This window comes from Mustela putorius, unplaced genomic scaffold (assembly GCF_011764305.1).
Source record: "Mustela putorius furo isolate JIRA1106 unplaced genomic scaffold, ASM1176430v1.1 tig00000145_pilon_pilon_pilon, whole genome shotgun sequence".
Lineage (NCBI taxonomy): Eukaryota > Metazoa > Chordata > Mammalia > Carnivora > Mustelidae > Mustela > Mustela putorius.
In genome coordinates this window covers 9,367,690-9,384,719 of record NW_025421294.1, presented here as the reverse complement: position 1 = coordinate 9,384,719, position 17,030 = coordinate 9,367,690, and the positions used below count along the sequence as shown (strand labels likewise).

General features: G+C 37.0%; 1 protein-coding gene across 4 annotated transcripts in view; it reads right to left on the bottom strand.

The window, feature by feature from the left end:
- Window positions 1-17,030, bottom strand: part of PDE4D (phosphodiesterase 4D) — a 1,492,536-nt gene that overhangs the window by 1,395,903 nt on the left and 79,603 nt on the right. The gene's annotated exons all lie outside the window — the stretch shown is intronic.

Sequence of the window (17,030 nt, the reverse complement as noted above, 5' to 3'; positions counted from 1 at the left end):
GTGGCAGCCACTTGGGGCAGAAAGTTGATGCATTATACAAGCAAAGCCCTATCCTAAACTGAGTCCTAGGACCCCAACAAAACCTAAAACAGAGGCTCAAGGAAAACATCTTCTCTTGTACATGGAATAATAAAAAATTGGAGGGGCTCAGGAAACATCTTGGCTTCCTAAAGATTTGCACTAATGAAAGCATTAAACCATGTTCAGGGTGACTGGCCAGTAATTCAACAGAAAGCTAAAGTAAGAATGTTAAAACAGTCTTCACAAGAAGATAACAGAATCCAGATACTTTAGAATATGTTATCCAAAATTTCCAGAAGTCAATCAAAAACTCACCAAACCAACAGAAAAATGTGATCTGTAGACAAGCAAAAAATAAATCCCCAAACAGCCCAAATATTTGGCCTAACAAAAACTTTAAAGCAGCTATTATAAATACATATTATTACAAATAGTTAAGGAAAAATATGCTCAAAGAATGAAAAGAAATCTGATCCTAATGCATGAAAGAGAGGGAATATAAGCAGAAAAACAGACCAAATGATGTTCAAGAACTGAAAACTACAACTGAAATGAAAAAGTTAGTGGATGGGCATAATAGCTGAGTGGAGAGAGCAGAGAAGAAAGTCAGAACCTAAAACAGTTCAAAACAAATTATTCAATCTAGGAAATGAACAGGAAAAACAAATCAAGAGAATGAACTGAGCTTCAAGGACAGGCAAGACAATAAATATCAAATAATTTTTCAAAAAATAAAATTGCAATCTTAGAAGGAAAAAAGAATGAGATTAGCCAGACAAATATTTGAAAGAATAATGCCTGAAAACTTCTCAAACTTGACGACAAATACTAGCTTACAAATCCAAGAAGTTTAACAAACTCCAAGAAGTACAAATAGAAAGAAAACCATATCCCAGGATTTTGCAGTAAAACTGTAGAAAATTAAAGTTAAAAATAAAATATTAAGAGGTGTGCCTGGGTGGCTTAGTTGGTCAAGTAAATGATTCTTGGTTCTGCATCTGGTCATGATCTCAGGGTCATGAGACCAAGCCCCCGGCAGGCTCTGCACTGGGTATGGAACCTGCTTAAGATTCTTGCCCTCCCCCCATCTCCCTTCTCTCCACTCATTCTCTCTTTCAATTAATTAATTAGTCAATTAATTAACCTAACTAAATAAATATAAATATAAATAGATAGATAGATAGGTAGATAGATAAAATTAAAAGCATCCAGAGAAAAGACACATGTTATACATAGAAGAACAAGGATAAGAATGGTCACAGCTCATCAGGAGATAATGGAGACTGAAAAAGATAATGACATAGCATCTTTAAATTATGGAAAGGAAGAAAAAACTTGTTAACCCAGAATTCTTTTTTTTATTTTTTTTAAAGATTTTATTTATTTATTTGACAAGCAGAGATCACAAGTAGGCAGAGAGGCAGACAGAGAGAGAGGTGGAAGCAGGCTCCCTGCTGAGCAGAGAGCCCAATGCGGGGCTCGATCCGAGGACCCTGGGATCATGACCTGAGCCAAAAGCAGTGGCTTAACCCACTGAGCCACCCAGGTGCCCCAACCCAGAATTCTATATCCAACAAAAATATCATTCAAAAATCAGCATGGAAAAAAGGCATTTTTTTAAGATTTTATTTATTTATCAGAGAGAGAGAAGGGGAGAGAGTGAGTACAGGCAGACAGAATGGCAGGCAGAGGCAGAGGGAGAGCAGGCTCCCTGCTGAGCAAGGAGTCCGATGTGGGACTCAATCCCAGGATGCTGGGATCATGACCTGAGCCGAAGGCAGCTGCTTAACCAACTGAGCCACCCAGGCATCCCGAAAAAAGGCATTTTTAGATCAGCAAACCTGAAAATATTAATCACCAGCAGACCTGGCCTGTAAGAAATGAAAAGGCCGAAGCCAAATGATACCAGAGAACAATTCCCAATTACAGTAAGGAACCAAAAAACACTGGAAATGCTAAGTATATTTCTAAATGTAAATTAGTGTGTTGTCTTTCTTCTTGGAATTTCCTTAGAAGACCATTAACTTATTTTAAAGGAAAAATAGTAGTACTCTTTGTTAGGCATTATGGCATGTTGAAATAAAAGATATGGGAAAAATCATACAAAGAAAGGGGAATAAGTAATGAGGAATAAGTAACATGAATTATATTATTAAAGGTTGTTACATTTGTTAAATATTAGGTATTAATTGTGAAGATGCACAACACTGACTCTAAATAAACTCTAATGAATTAAAGGTACATATTTTTAGCCCTGCAGTCATCAATAAAGATAACACATAGACAGAAGATAGGAAAGGGGGCATAATTAAAAGCCAATTTAAAAAATTAAATGGCACACTTAAACATATTTCATTAAACAGGGTGCCTGGGTGGCTCAGTGAGTTAAACATCTGCCTTTGGCTCAGGTCATGATCCCAGAATCCTGTAATGGAGCCCCATGTCAGACTCCCTGCTCAGTGGGGGGTCTACTTCTCCCTCTCCCTCTGTGATCTCTTCAGATTTATTTGAGATCTCTCTCAAACAAATAAATCAAACCTTTGAAAAAGAAGTTCCATTAACCCAAATAGAGCAGGAAAGAGTCAGGAGAGAAACAAAAAAGCAAAAGGGACAAATGCGAGAAAAATTCTTATACCTGGTCCTTAGTGAGATTTATTTAAATTAAAACAATGAGAGGCTACAATACTGAAGTCTTAAGAAAAACAAACATTAATAAGAACTGCTTTCTAACTTCAAAAATCTTATACTTGTGTATAGACTATCCAATAATTAACATGTGAGAAATACAAAGAAAGTTAGAGTTCCCATTGAGCACTTCCTATATATTAGTGATTCTGCTAAATGCTCCATAAGTATTATCTCATTTATTCCTCACAATCCAGAGTGTAGTTTCTCTTAGCCCCATTCTGTAGCCAAAAGTTGGATGTAAGCTACATCAGAGCAATGACCTTATATCTATATCTATATCTATATTTATCTTTGTGCTATCAATTTCTCATCCTTTGTGCAGCATCTAATAGGTCAATAAATAGTCATCAAAAAATGAATGAATTTTGAAGGATAAGATAATTTTCCCAAAGACATGCAGAGAACCAGATTTGGAAGACCGAAACAACTTGAGTTCAAGGTCCTTCGTATTAACAGTTAGGTCCCAAAATACAACAACCCAGGTCACAATCCCTCCTTTTGGCCACAATAGTTCCAGTTTATGACTACTGTCCCAATGAGACTACAAATAAGGCCCCACTCTCTCTTGAAAAAAATGGATGACAAATTTTATGGTTACTCTATAAGATTTCAAGAAGGATCAGGGCTCTCCTTTGAAAAGATCAGGAACTCTCTTCATTTGAGAGATGACAATTCAAATCAACTTTTTGAAAGATAAGTGGGATTTGCTAAACAGAAAGAAGATAAGGCTTAAAAGGCGAAAAGAACTTAAAACATGGCATGTGAAAGTGTAAAAGGTTGTGAGATCTAACACTATAAAAAGTACTGAAATAAAAATTAGGTTTCACAGAAGTTTACAATGGAGATTGAAAGCTTTCTAAATGACTAGAAACAAACAAAAACAACCAATGACAAATAAGACTGTATGTCACTGGCTGAAGAAGAGAAACCAAAGCATTCTTATTCTGCCTCAATTTTTGTATGAGTCTTACAAGGCAGAATTAATAGGGTAAATTTTGTAAATCACCTTAATTTTGAAGGTCAGAATAAAAAAGACTCCATGGATTTAAATGGGTAAGCCAAAGCGATTTTTAATTAGGTGAAATACAACTTAGTTTTATTTTTAAAAATTGGGGGTGGAGGAAGTCCTGTAATTCAGATACACTACCAAGAGGAAACTTCCAGGAAAAAAGAGATGTTGAGGTACACATTTCAAAAAAATGACCAAGAAGCTTGTGTACCGAGCACCTTGGTAGACAATTTACATAATTCATCTAATCCTCATAAAAATCTCAAAACATCAGTATTCTCATCTCTATATTATATAGTTGCAGAAGACAAAGCTCACTGAAACCCTAACAGTCTTTAATAGTATAAAGGGAAACTTTACATCTCCCTAATTCCAAGCATCTCTCACTCCTGCCTCCAGATCTCACTGCACCAGTAATAATCCTTAATTTACTGGGAATGGGAAAAATCAAAGTAAATAATAAAGGACTTCCTTCTATCTCCCTAGCTCTGGGAGACAGGTCTGTAAGTCAAATAAATGGTCTTGACACACTGCAAAGAAAATGCTGAAAGAGATATAGAAAAGCAGAAAGCAGTTAATTTAATTTCAATAAGCAGGAAATGATCAATGCTTGGAGAAAATAAAGGTTTACAAACAAGCACAGAATATACTTTGCCCAGAACACAGGCTGATGGCATAGTATTAAAAGCAAGTATACAAGAGCAGAAAACAATGGACGGAGAACTGTGAGATCTGTTTTCTGTTAGACTACAACCTTCTATACCAGAATTATTTTCGCAGAAATACAGAAGTACTTCTTTCCCCTTTGGAATGTAAAACTAAGCTTGAAACACCATCTAAGAATATCCAGTGTAGATGCTTCCTTTCAAGTGGTTTTATGGGAATGCTGGGTTATGTGATTTTCAACTCTTATTACTCTATTTCTCTACATTGACTTTCTCTGATGTAAGAAACACTTTAAGCCAAACAACTATTACAGCATAAATTTAAATTTCTTGATCTTTCTCTTTTCTAAAATACCTGTTTGGTAGATATATATATATATAATGTTCAAATTTCAAGACAATATTCAATAAGACATTATAAGAAGTTTACAGCTTTCACTTTGTTTTTCTTACTCCTAAGTGAAAGCTTAGGTTTACATCTGGATGTTTTATGACAATTTATATTAGTTACACTTCCAGCCAAGAATATAAATGTTTCCTGACTCTGTTTAGACATCTATGAGGGCATAATACTTTTAAGATTTTCTTTTAGAATACTAATATTATTTCAGATTTGGGAATTGCTCCCTCTTCTCCATTTTATTTCAACTTGAGTAAATTTGAGAATTATTAGTGCTTTTTTGTTTAATACAAGCTGAGTGCTTTTCTTTCCTTTTTTTTTTTTAAGATTTTATTTATTTATTTGAAAGACAGAGATCACAAGGAGGCAGACAGGCAGGTAGAGAGAGGAAGGGAAGCCAACTCCCTGCTGAGCAGAGAGCCCTGATGTGGGGCTGGATCCCAGGACCCTGGAATCATGACTTGGGCAGAAGGTAGAGGCTTTAACCCACTGAGCCACCCAGCCTCCCCAGCTGAGTGCTTTTCTATAGCACTCTTTACTAAGCTTACACCCATAGAAGAGAAGAAAAAGATTGATCTTTAATTTTCCAGGGCCTCCAGTTTCATTTGTAGTTCCAGGATATGTAGCTAAGAAATCTGCCAGGGCTGGTAGGGAAATAGAACATAGCACAATTAATTGTTCCATAAAAAACAGTTCAGAAAGTTAAATAGATACTGAAAGTCTAAAAAGGTCTGCCAGGGGAGCTTTCAATATAGATCTTAGAAATCTACCTGTTTTCATTATTTCCCTGAGCTCTTTCTTGAAAATCTTTATGAAATTAACAAACTTTCTCCTATACGAAGTCCTACACTTGGAATACAAGAGCACCATACGTATATTTAAAAAATAATAATGATAAGCCAAAACAACTCATGATGTGTTGCAAGTAGAATTCAAATAGATTAAGATCAAGAATTGATTTAATCCAACTCTAGCTGTAAAAAGAAATCAGGAGACAGGCAACAAAGACAACAACACATGAGACTCCTGAGCTCCCCTCCACCCACAGATTCACTAAATGTAGAGCTACACATGAACAAACTATCTCTGAGGATGCAAATAAATAAAATAATAAATAAAAGGTTAGAAAACAAATGATACAAATACAAAGGAATAGACTATTTTTTAAAAAAGATTTTATTTATTTATTTGTCAGGCAGAGATCACAAGCAGGCAGACAGGCAGGCAGAGAGAGGGAGAGGAGGAAGCAGGCTCCCTGCAGAGCAGAGAGCCCGACACGGGACTCGATCCCAGGACCCTGAGATCATGACCCGAGCCGAAGGCAGCGGCCCAACCCACTGAGCCACCCAGGCGCCCAGGAATAGACTATTTTGAACAATTACATGCCAAAATATTGGACAACCTAAAAGAAATAAGTAAATCCCTAGAAACATATAACCTACCTGAATCAGCAAGAAATAAAATATATGAAGAGACCAATTACTAGTAAAGAGAGTCAGCATAGGGGGCGCCTGGGGGGGCCTCAGTGGGTTAAAGCCCTGCCTTCGGCTCAGGTCATGATTCCAGCATCCTGGGATGGAGCCCCGCATCAAGCTTTCTGCTCAGCAGGGAGCTTGCTTCCTCCTCTCTCTCTGCCTGCCTCTCTGCCTACTTGTGATCGCTGTCTGCAAATAATAAATAAATAAATAAATAAATAAATAAAGTCAACATAGTACTAGAAGTTTTAGCCAGAGCAATTAAGCAAGAAAAAAATATAAAAGACAACCAAATCAGAAAGAAAGAAAGTAAAACTGACTCCATTTTCAGAGACATATTACATATAGAAAACCTAAAATTTTCACTACAAAACTGTGAGGCATAATAAATGATTTCAGTATAGTTTCAGATACAAAAATCAATATACCAAAATCAGTTATATTTCTGTATACCAACAATTAACAATCAGAAAGAGAAATTAAGGAAACAATTCCATTTAAAGTAGCATTGAGGGGAGTCTGGGTGATTCAGTTAAGCATCTGCCTTTTGACTCAGGTGATGATCCCAGAGTTCCAGGATCAAGCTGCATGTTTGGCTCACTGCTCAGCAAGGAATCTGGCTCTCCCTCTGCCCCTTGCCCCACTTGTGCTCCCTCTTGCTCACTCTCTCTCTCTCTCTCAAAGAAATAAAATCTTTAAAAAGAATAAAAAATAAAATAGCATTGAAAAGAACATTCTTATGAATAAATTTTACCAAGACAGTGAAAGATCTCTAAGACTGAGGAAAGTGAAAGTGACAAAAATAAATAGTCCATCTTCACGGATTGGAAGAATTAATATTGCTAAACCGTCCATACTAGCCAAAGTGATCCACAGATTAAATGCAATCCCTATTAAAATTCCAATGACATTTTTCACAGAAACAGAAAAAACAATGATAATATAGATATGAACCAAAAGATTTTGAATAGACACAGCAATCCTGAGAAAGAATATAACTAGAGGTATCTTATGTCCTGATTTCAAACTATATTACAAAGCTATAATAATCCAAACAGTATAGTGCTGGCATGAAAACTGATATACAGACTAATGGAACAAAATCAAAATCTCAGAAATGAACCCACATATAGTCAATTAATTTTTGATAAAGGAACCAAAAACATAAAATAAAGAAAGGATAATATCTTCAATAAATGGTTTTGAGAAAGCTGCCTAGTCACATATAGAAGAAAGAAATTGGGACCCTTTTAAACCATACACAAAAATCAACTCAAAATGGACCAAAGATTTGAACTTAAGACCTGAAACCATAAAATACAAAGAAAACAATGTAGTAAGTCCTTGATATTGATCTTGGCAGTGATTTTTATGTTTGACACCAAGAGTAAAAGCAACAATGCAAAAATGAGCAGGACTACATGAGACTGAGAAAGTTCTGCATAGCAAAGAAAATGAGGAAACAACATACAGAAAGGAGAAAATCTTTGCAAATCATATATCTGATGAAGGATTAATATGCAAAATATATAAAGAATATATACACATACAACTCAATAGCAAAAAAAAAAAAAAAACGAAAATAAAAACAAAAGAGTTTGAAAATGGGCAAAGGCTACTGGGTATTTACCCTAAAGATACAAATGTAGTGATCTGAAGGGGCACGTGCACCCAAATGTTTATAGCAGCAATGTCCACAATAGCCAAACTATGTTTATCAACAGATGAATGGATAAAGGAGATGTGGTATATATACACAATAGAATACTATGCAGCCATCAAAAAACTGAAATCTTGCCATCTGGAATGGAACTAGATGGAACTAGAGGGTATTATGCTAAGCTAAATAAGTCAAATCAGAGAAAGACAATTATCATATGATCTCTCTGATATGAGGAACTCGAGAGGCAGGGCAGGCGGTAGTGGGGAGGTAGGGAAGGAAAAAATGAAACAAGATAGGACCAGGGAGGGAGACAAACCATAAGTGACTCTTAACCTGAAGAAATAAACTGAGGGTTGCTGGGGATAGAGGGAGAGGGATAGGGTGCCTGGGCGATGGACAGTGGGGAGGGTATGTGCTATGGTGAGTGCTATGAATTGTGTAAGACTGATGATTCACAGACCTCTACCCCTGAAACAAACAATACATTATGTGTAAATAAACAGATAAATAAATAAGAAAACGAGCAAAGGACCTGAATAGATATTTTTCCAAAGATGACATTCTAATGGCCAACAGGAACATAAAAAAGCTTCAATATCACTAATGATGAGGAAAAAGCAAACCAAATCAAAATGAGTTACCACCTCATAACTGTAAGGATGTCTATTATCAAAAAGAAACAACAACAAATGTTGGCAAGGATGTTAAGAAGGAACCCTTGTGTAATGTTGGTGGGAATATAAATTGGTATGGCTACTCTGGAAAACAGTATGAAAATTCCTGAAAAAATTAAAAAGAGAACTACCATTATAGTCCAGCAACCCCACTTTTGGTATACATCAGAAGGAAACAACATCATCTCAAAGAGAGGTCTGTACTCCCATGTTCACAGCACATTATTCACAAGAGCCAAGGTTAGAAACACATTAAGCATCTGTCTACAGAAGAATAAAGAAAATATGCCCCCCCACACAGACACACACACACACACACATGCAAAATGGATTATTATTCAGCTTTTAAAAAAGAAAGAAATCCTCTAATCTGAGACAGCATAAATGAATCTAGAGGATATTATGCTAAGCAAAATAAGCCAGGCAGAAAAAAAAATAATTTAAGACTTACACATGGAATCTTTAAAAAAATGTTTAAAAAGTTGAACTCACAGAAACAATATAAAAATGGTTGCCTGGAGCTGGGTGTGGTTATAGGAAAAGGTTGCAAAATGGTACCAACTTCCAGCTATAAGATTATCAGAGTTGGAGGATTTAATGTAGAGTATGTTGACTATATTTGACAACACTGTCATGTATAAGTGAAGGTTACTAAAAGGGCAGAACTTAAACATTCCACAAAAAAAAAAAAAAAGGTACAAATGTGAGGTATGGATGTGTTCATTAACTGAAAAGGAGGGAATGCTTTCACAGTGCATATGTATATAAAATCATCACTCTGTACACTTTAAATATCTTGTACTTTGGTCAGTTATACCTCAGTAAAGCTGGGATGGAGGACCAAAAACTACATATCCATTTCAAGTCTTTCAGAATTGAAGTCTGACTGCCCACTCCCTAGGCTACTTGCAGATGGCAATCATTATTCCTACATGTTTAGAAGCAGTATGAGTGTTCTTGGGCCACCAGGATACCATTCAGTTCACTGAAGCATAATGAACACTACCCACAGAACCCATGTGGTTCTAGAATCACCAAATTAGATTCAACATAGTAATGGCCTAAATGATGGGGAAATGCAGGGTGTTTCTAAAAGTGCAGATATTTAACACCTTTCTTCTAGGAATCTCTGCTAATTAGGACTTTACCTCAAAGAAGCAGGCAACTGGAAGAATACGATTGCTGTGCAGAGATTAGGCTTTGTTAAAGTAAAGACAAAACAAACAAACAAACAAACAAACAAAAAATCACTGGATTTGGAGCCAGAGGTCTTGAGTTCAGACTCTGACTTGACCACTCTAAAACGTGTAATTTTCACACTTTACCTTTCTACTCCTCGTGTCCTGCTCTTCAACAGAACATCAAATTTACCTGGTTGGTCTAATGCCTGAATGTATGTGAACTTATCTTAAACTACTGTTCAGCCCTGTGGAGGTACTTAGTAAAAGCTCATTGGGCAGAAGCACTGAAATCAGACACATGTGGCTCAAGTCCCAATTTCAATACTTATGAGCTGCTTAATCTTCGCAGGTCACTTGTCTCAGTTTCTTCGACTACAAGGTGTAAGGAAATTACCTACCTCTCAGGCTTGCTCTGAGAATGCATTTTACATTATCCAATGTAAAAAGTGCCTAGCACAGGGGCTAACATAAGGCCCAGTGTAAACAAAGGCTGTTATTATTATTTTATGTTGACGCTAGGCCACAAGCGAAGCTAAGTGGCTAGTTTGTGACTTCAGTAAAAATTGATAGTGGGAAAATGCTCTCTTAACTTTAGACCCAAAATTCCTCTGTGACTTTCGTCTACGAATGTACTGGTAGCCTTTGCCAGTATTATTGGGCAGCAGATCTTGAATATTCTTAATACACCTGGGTTTTTCCTTATGTTAATTTTTATTAATATCTTTTCTTTGAGCATAAATTGTGAAAGAATATGTAAATTGAGCATACCCTTCAGATCTTTGATATCCATTATGGAAATATAGTTACCATGGCTTCCGTGGTGAAAATCCTACAGCTTTTCTATCCAGCTCATGAGATCCAGATAAATTACTAAAACTTTTGTTTCCTGACAAACCCTGTTGTAGACCTCTTACATTCAGAAGCCATGGACATGGAGGCCATGATGAATTTTCATTTCCACTTTCCCTCAAAAGGAACAATTTTTGCAAATGAAGACTGCCTGTGTCATGAGGGCAAAATCCATACACCAGTCCCATTGAGAAGCTCTCTTTTGTGACTAACATCAGGTGTCTGTGAGACTGCTGGCACTATGGGAGAATAGAGGGCTAGAATATTATCAGTAAATGCTGGAATATTTCACACCTTTTCTACATTAGATATTGATACTCTTTTTTACCCTATAAATGTGACAAAATTTAAAGGTCTTTAGATAGCCTTTGTTTGTTCCAACCTACAAGAAAATTCATACTGAAGAGGTATCATTTTCTTCCGTTAGCTAATCACTTTATTAAGATATTTTGTTAGAGGTTTGTTCTTGTTCTTTTTTTAAAAATTTATTTTTTATTTTCAGCATAACAGTATTCATTATTTTTGTCCCACACCCAGTGCTCCATGCAATCCGTGCCCTCTATAATACCCACCACCTGGTACCCCGACCCCCCACCCCCCGCCCCTTCAAAACCCTCAGATTGTTTTTCAGAGTCCATAGTCTCTCATGGTTCAAGGAGGTATCATTTTTTTTAAAGATTTTATTTATTTATTTGACAGAGAGGGAGATCACAAGTAGGCAGAGCAGCAGGTAGAGACAGAAGGGAAGCAGGCTCCCTGCTGAGCAGAGAGCTCAATGCAGGGCTCCATCCCAGGACCCTGAGATCATGACCTGAGCCGAAGGCAGAGGCTTTAGCCCACTGAGCCACCCAGGCACCCCAAGGAGGTATCATTTTAATGCAGTCATGTGGGAAGGTCGATAAGCAAAGCTCTAGCCCTATTCTCCATCTGAGAATTCACACTTGAGAGGAGTATTAAAAGTGAAAAAGGGAGGAGTACATGAGTGCACATAGAGAATAAAAAAGAGGAAGTGCTTGGAAATGTCTTTCCTGACAACTCTGTAAATTGTACCTCTCTTTACCCCCACCACTGAAACCCTGTATCTGCTTTATTCTTCTTCATGTTATTATCACCCCCTGACAATTCTTTTTTTTTTTCTTAGTTAATTTATTCATAGTCAGCTTTCTCCTTTAGAAGGTAAGGGGCTTAAGGGCAGGATTTTACACCTTTTGGTCATTGGCTATTATCCCCACCTCTACCCCAGTCACTAGGACAGAATGTGGCATATGGTATGCATTCAATAAATATGTTTACAGAGGAATAGGGATTGTTATCTGAGTAAGTCTCCACAGGATGGGGAACTGGGACCTCTATTCAGTGCCCAAGGATATCAGGGAAAATAAGCTTTTTTTATTTTTTTCTAACAGTCACCACTTTCTCTTAATTGCAGAGGTTCAAAATAACAGTGGGAAAAGAAAATAGAAATATTAACAGGAAAAGGTGCTTTGCTGTACTCCTAACAAAAAGAAACATTAATCAAAATAGCAAAGAGGTAGCATCTCCCCCTCCCCCATCAGATTAGTGCTCTGTGTTGGTGGGGTATGAAGAAGCAGGGAGTTGCAGACCCTGCCGGGAGGGTAGACTAACTCAGCTTTCACAGTGAAAAATTTGGTAACTGCTTTCATCTAATAATTGTATGCTTAAGGTTCTTACAGATACACTTGCACACCTGTGCACTGTTGGAAATAGGAAAACATTAAACAATCCAAATATCCATGAGGAAGGTTTGGGGTACAGAAATGATATAACATGTAAGCAACAGAACACCATACAGCCATTTTTGTTGCCATGCAGCTTAAAGAAAAAAAAGGTGGGGAGCAGCTCAACATTATTTCACATCTCCAGAAGGTTGTAGCTGATAGCCACCAAACATAGTTGTAATTCACAGACTCCACTTAGCTCAATTAATAAACATTTTTTTACTCCAGTATCAAAGCTTCTACAACTGGAAAAATACCTGTTTTGTGTAGGATCACAGACATCACAGAAAATTAACACAATGGACTATGGATGATGGACGTGAACTTTACTCCACCTCTGATAGTTCTAAATTTACCTTGTTATTAATGCCATTTTCATTTCAGGATACATCTTCTCCATGAAGGCTTTCCCCTGCACCTCTGTGCCCACCACATGACAAGCCACTAGCGCATTTCTAGGGGCAATACTGGAACTATCCACACTATTCCACATGTTGTCATGCCTAACTTTGCATCAAGCCAGGAAAAGTGGTATCTAAGGACTGTTTGCAATGATCACTGGATGCAACCTTACTGAGTCCATAAGCTCAATAAGAAAAATGATGGCCACACCATCCAACCTCACCAGTATTTTAAGAAATGCAAAATTACACCATCTATAACACAGATTACAAATAATCTGTATTTGTATTTTGAGTCAGAAACCTGACGATCACACAAGATTGCTCCTTTTCTTTCCCCACTACAAGAGCTAATCAGTAAATCTTGTTCACCAGACTTCCAAATTAAATCTCAACTTTACTTTCCTCCTCCATTCAGGCTGCTATAACTTAAACTCAGGCCACAAAAGTCACATGGGACTGCAAGAGCCCTCTAACTTGCTTTCACTCACTCTGCCACCCTCCTTTTTGCTCAAAATTCCCCTGATTTCTGCCAAAGAACGCACTGGTTGCTCAAGAATAGCCAAAATAGAGACTAAGTGCCTGATTTAAAAAAAAAAAAAAAAAAAAAGGAGAAGGTGATTGGCTCTACCTAAGGAGATTAGGCAAAGTTTCAGAGGAAAAGATCCTTTGATCATTCCTTGAAGGACAAACAACAATTTTCCAGATGGGTGACATTGTGTTGGGGAGAGCACTTTGGGAAAAGGAATAGCATGTACAAAGGCACTGAGGCATGAATCAGCAGACTGTTTAGTAAACTGTAAGCAATTCAGGAGGGATAGGAAGCAGGGGGGGTGTAGGAGTGGTGAGAGAGGTAAGCAGAGTCTACCCATGGAGAGCCTGATCCTATGAGCTGAGGAATCTCACCACTTTCTTACAGTCCAGCAGTTACCTGCTGCTTTGGGGTCATGGCTGTTACAAAATCTAGTAAAACTATGAGCCAGCTTCTCAGAAATCAAAAAAAGAAAGAAAAAAAATGCATTCACTAAAATACTGTGTATAGTATACACAAACACTCTGAAGTACAGAAATTGCTGGGACTTCAGGTCTAAAATTCTCTGGCAATATGCCCATTTGTATTCTGTAAAAATGGCTGGAGGTATATACAACAAGCAGGAGAGTAATATGATCCAATTTGTGTTTGAGAACAATAGCCAACTCTGTTGAGAAGAGATTAGAAGTGAGACCAATGGTGAAGTGAACAATTAAGACATCATGACAACCATCTGGTCAGAAGACGATGCGAGGGATTGCCAAGAAATTTCTGAAGAAGATAAGAATGATTCAGGCTGTCAGATATTTAAATGCAATGTAACAGTTAAAATAATGTGATATTGATCCAAAAACAAAAAAAAATGAGGTGGAGAAATCAATGAAAAAGACAGAAAATCCACACCCAGAATTTTGCATTGTTTTTTTCAGGTAAAACTTTAAAGGAAAAGGGAAGATCATTCAATTAACCTTTGTTTCCTTCTTCAGTCTTTCTAATTGAAACCTATTTGCAAAAATACAGTTTAAGAAGTCCTATTCTCACACTCCTAAACAAGAAAATATTTCCAGACAGATTAAGATTTAAATTAAATTCAAGAAACCGAAAACATATTGGAAGAAAAGGTAGGAAAAGGGTGTGCAGTCTTGGGATGGAGGAATCCTTTCTAAACACAACACCAAAGGCAGCAACTTTAAAAGGAAAACATGTTAAGATTCAACCACACACACAGATTTTTCTCCTGTAAAAATATACTAAAGGAAAAACTCAAAACATGACTGAGAAAATGGGGAAAATATTTGCATTATAGAAAACTGACAAATAGAATACTCTCCATACTACATAAAGAACTTCAATAAAATTTACTGAAAAAAAAAATCCCAAAAGAAAAGCAAGGACCATTAAAAGGCAATTTACAAAGGAAAAAATGTCCAACCTCACCAGTATTTTAAGAAATGCAAATATAAGCACAATAAGATACCATCTCCCCATATCAGATTGGCAGAGTTTTTATAAAAATAGTACTACTTAGGATACTGGAAAATATGCCCTCTCATGCACCAGTAGGAGGAGAATAAATTGAAAGGAGAAAACTTGCTAGAGGACAATTTGACAGAAATAATTAAACCTCTATAAATAAATAGACTCCTTCATCCGCAGCTCTGCTTCTAGAAGGGCTTCCTAAGGAAAGAGCTGTGATATACTACAAGGAATAACACAATTTTTATAGTGGCAAAAAACTTAAATTTGATAAGATAAGTGAATGCTATCTAACCATAAAATGTTACCCACATATAAAAAAGTATGTTATAAAAGAATATTAAGAGGCATGAATAGATGTTGACACCAATTTTTTTTTAAGATTTTATTTATTTATTTATTTATTTGAGCAAGACAGAACACATGAGTGGAAGGAGCAGCACAGGGAGGGAGAAACGGGCTCTCCGGTGAGCAGGGAGCCTGATGTGGGGTTCGATCCCAGGACCCTGGGATCATGACCTGAGCCGAAGGCAGATACTTAACAGACTAAGCCACCCAGGTGCCATGGCACTAATTTCTTAAATGAAACAAACAAACAAACAAACAAACGAAAAAAAAAAACAAGAAATACAAGACTAAAAAATAGTATTACTATAGCACAACTCCACTGTCACCCATGCTGCTATACCTACACAAGAGAATATAAGTTGCTTGACATAATAATTTGAAGTCCCAATTCTGCTGGACTGATAAAACAAATGATGGCTAACATCAATAGTACTGGTAGTGACAGAAAAAGAAATAACAATTGAAACAATACACGACACTAAACTGTCAGCATAGTAGGCTGACTCACAGTAAATGCATAACAGAATTAAGATGGGGAGCCAGGTTCCTCTAAGCCTTTCATTAACGCGATTTAATATCTCTGGTGCAGCATGATGGACCCTGTTAAAGCTCCTCACTCTGGTCTCCTCATTCTATCCTACCTCCTTCCTCTGGCACGTGGTGGCCCAGAAATTAGAAAAAATGCAGAGGAAAACATCATGCAGATGGACAAGGAAACTATGAAGGTACAGAACAAGATACTTGCGCTGCTGCTGCCTCTCCTGACGGTGTCAGCAAACGCTCCAGGAGTGGCACAGATGGATAGTAGTTGGAAATTATTGCCCCAAATTAATGGGTTCCTATAAATTAACACCAGTAGCACCAGGCTACCCTTTGAAACCTCCTACTTCTGATTCTGCCCTGATTTCTAAGTATTACAGTTTGCATGGAGCAGGGCAAATGGCATGTTTTCATCCATTTCCAATGCAATGTTTTTATTTCAAAATAAATGCGGGGCCCCTGCAAATCCACAAATATCATACAGATCAGTTTACCAACCAATAAAACTGTATTATCTACCTTATAACAGTATCTCGACCAAACTGTATTTCATTTTGATGTATGAAAGTTACAACCAGTAATATTGAAGCATAATTTACGATGGAAAAAACCACGTTTCTATTTGGATCACATGGGCGGGCTTAGGTTTGTGATTGCTAACTCCTCTAGTGAAAAGAGTCCCTCCTTTCACAACTACAGACATGAGTCTCCTCTGAAGACCTTGCTCTTTGCTTCAAGCAGTTGAAGAGGAGACAGAAAAAAATAGCTTTTGAAATGAGGGGTGGGGGTGAGAAGAAAGAAAACAAACAGCCATACAAATGAGTGTGTGTTTAACAAGGGAAGTTATCTCAAAGGTCACATATTGGCAGAAGAAATATGTTATTTACCAATGGTGGGGAAGGAAAAATCCCAAAGACATAAAACTCATTCTAAATATTTGCCACCCTGTGTTATTTAAACCCAGGGTACAGGAGCAAGGGAGAGCTGAGTACATAATGAGGACACCAAGCTATGGGGTCCAGTTCCCTTCATCAGCAGCAAGAAGCTGCTCTCACAGGGACCTCACTGGTTTCAACAGAATTATATTATTACCTAGGGAGAGTAACTACAGAGGATCTCTATTTTACCATCAATGATTCTTTAGAGAGAGAATTTTTAAACTCATTTTCTTTATTTACAGTATATTCCAGTTCAATTATTTTGGTTGATTTATTTCATGATTTTGCTTATTATCATCTGTTTGGAGTCCCACTCATAAAACTTGCTTAAATCTGTTTTGTTGGCATTTATAGTCCTCAAAAAAGTAGAAAAGAATGAATGATATTTGTTAAGGTCAGTTCTGAAAAATTTACATCAACAAAAAGGCATC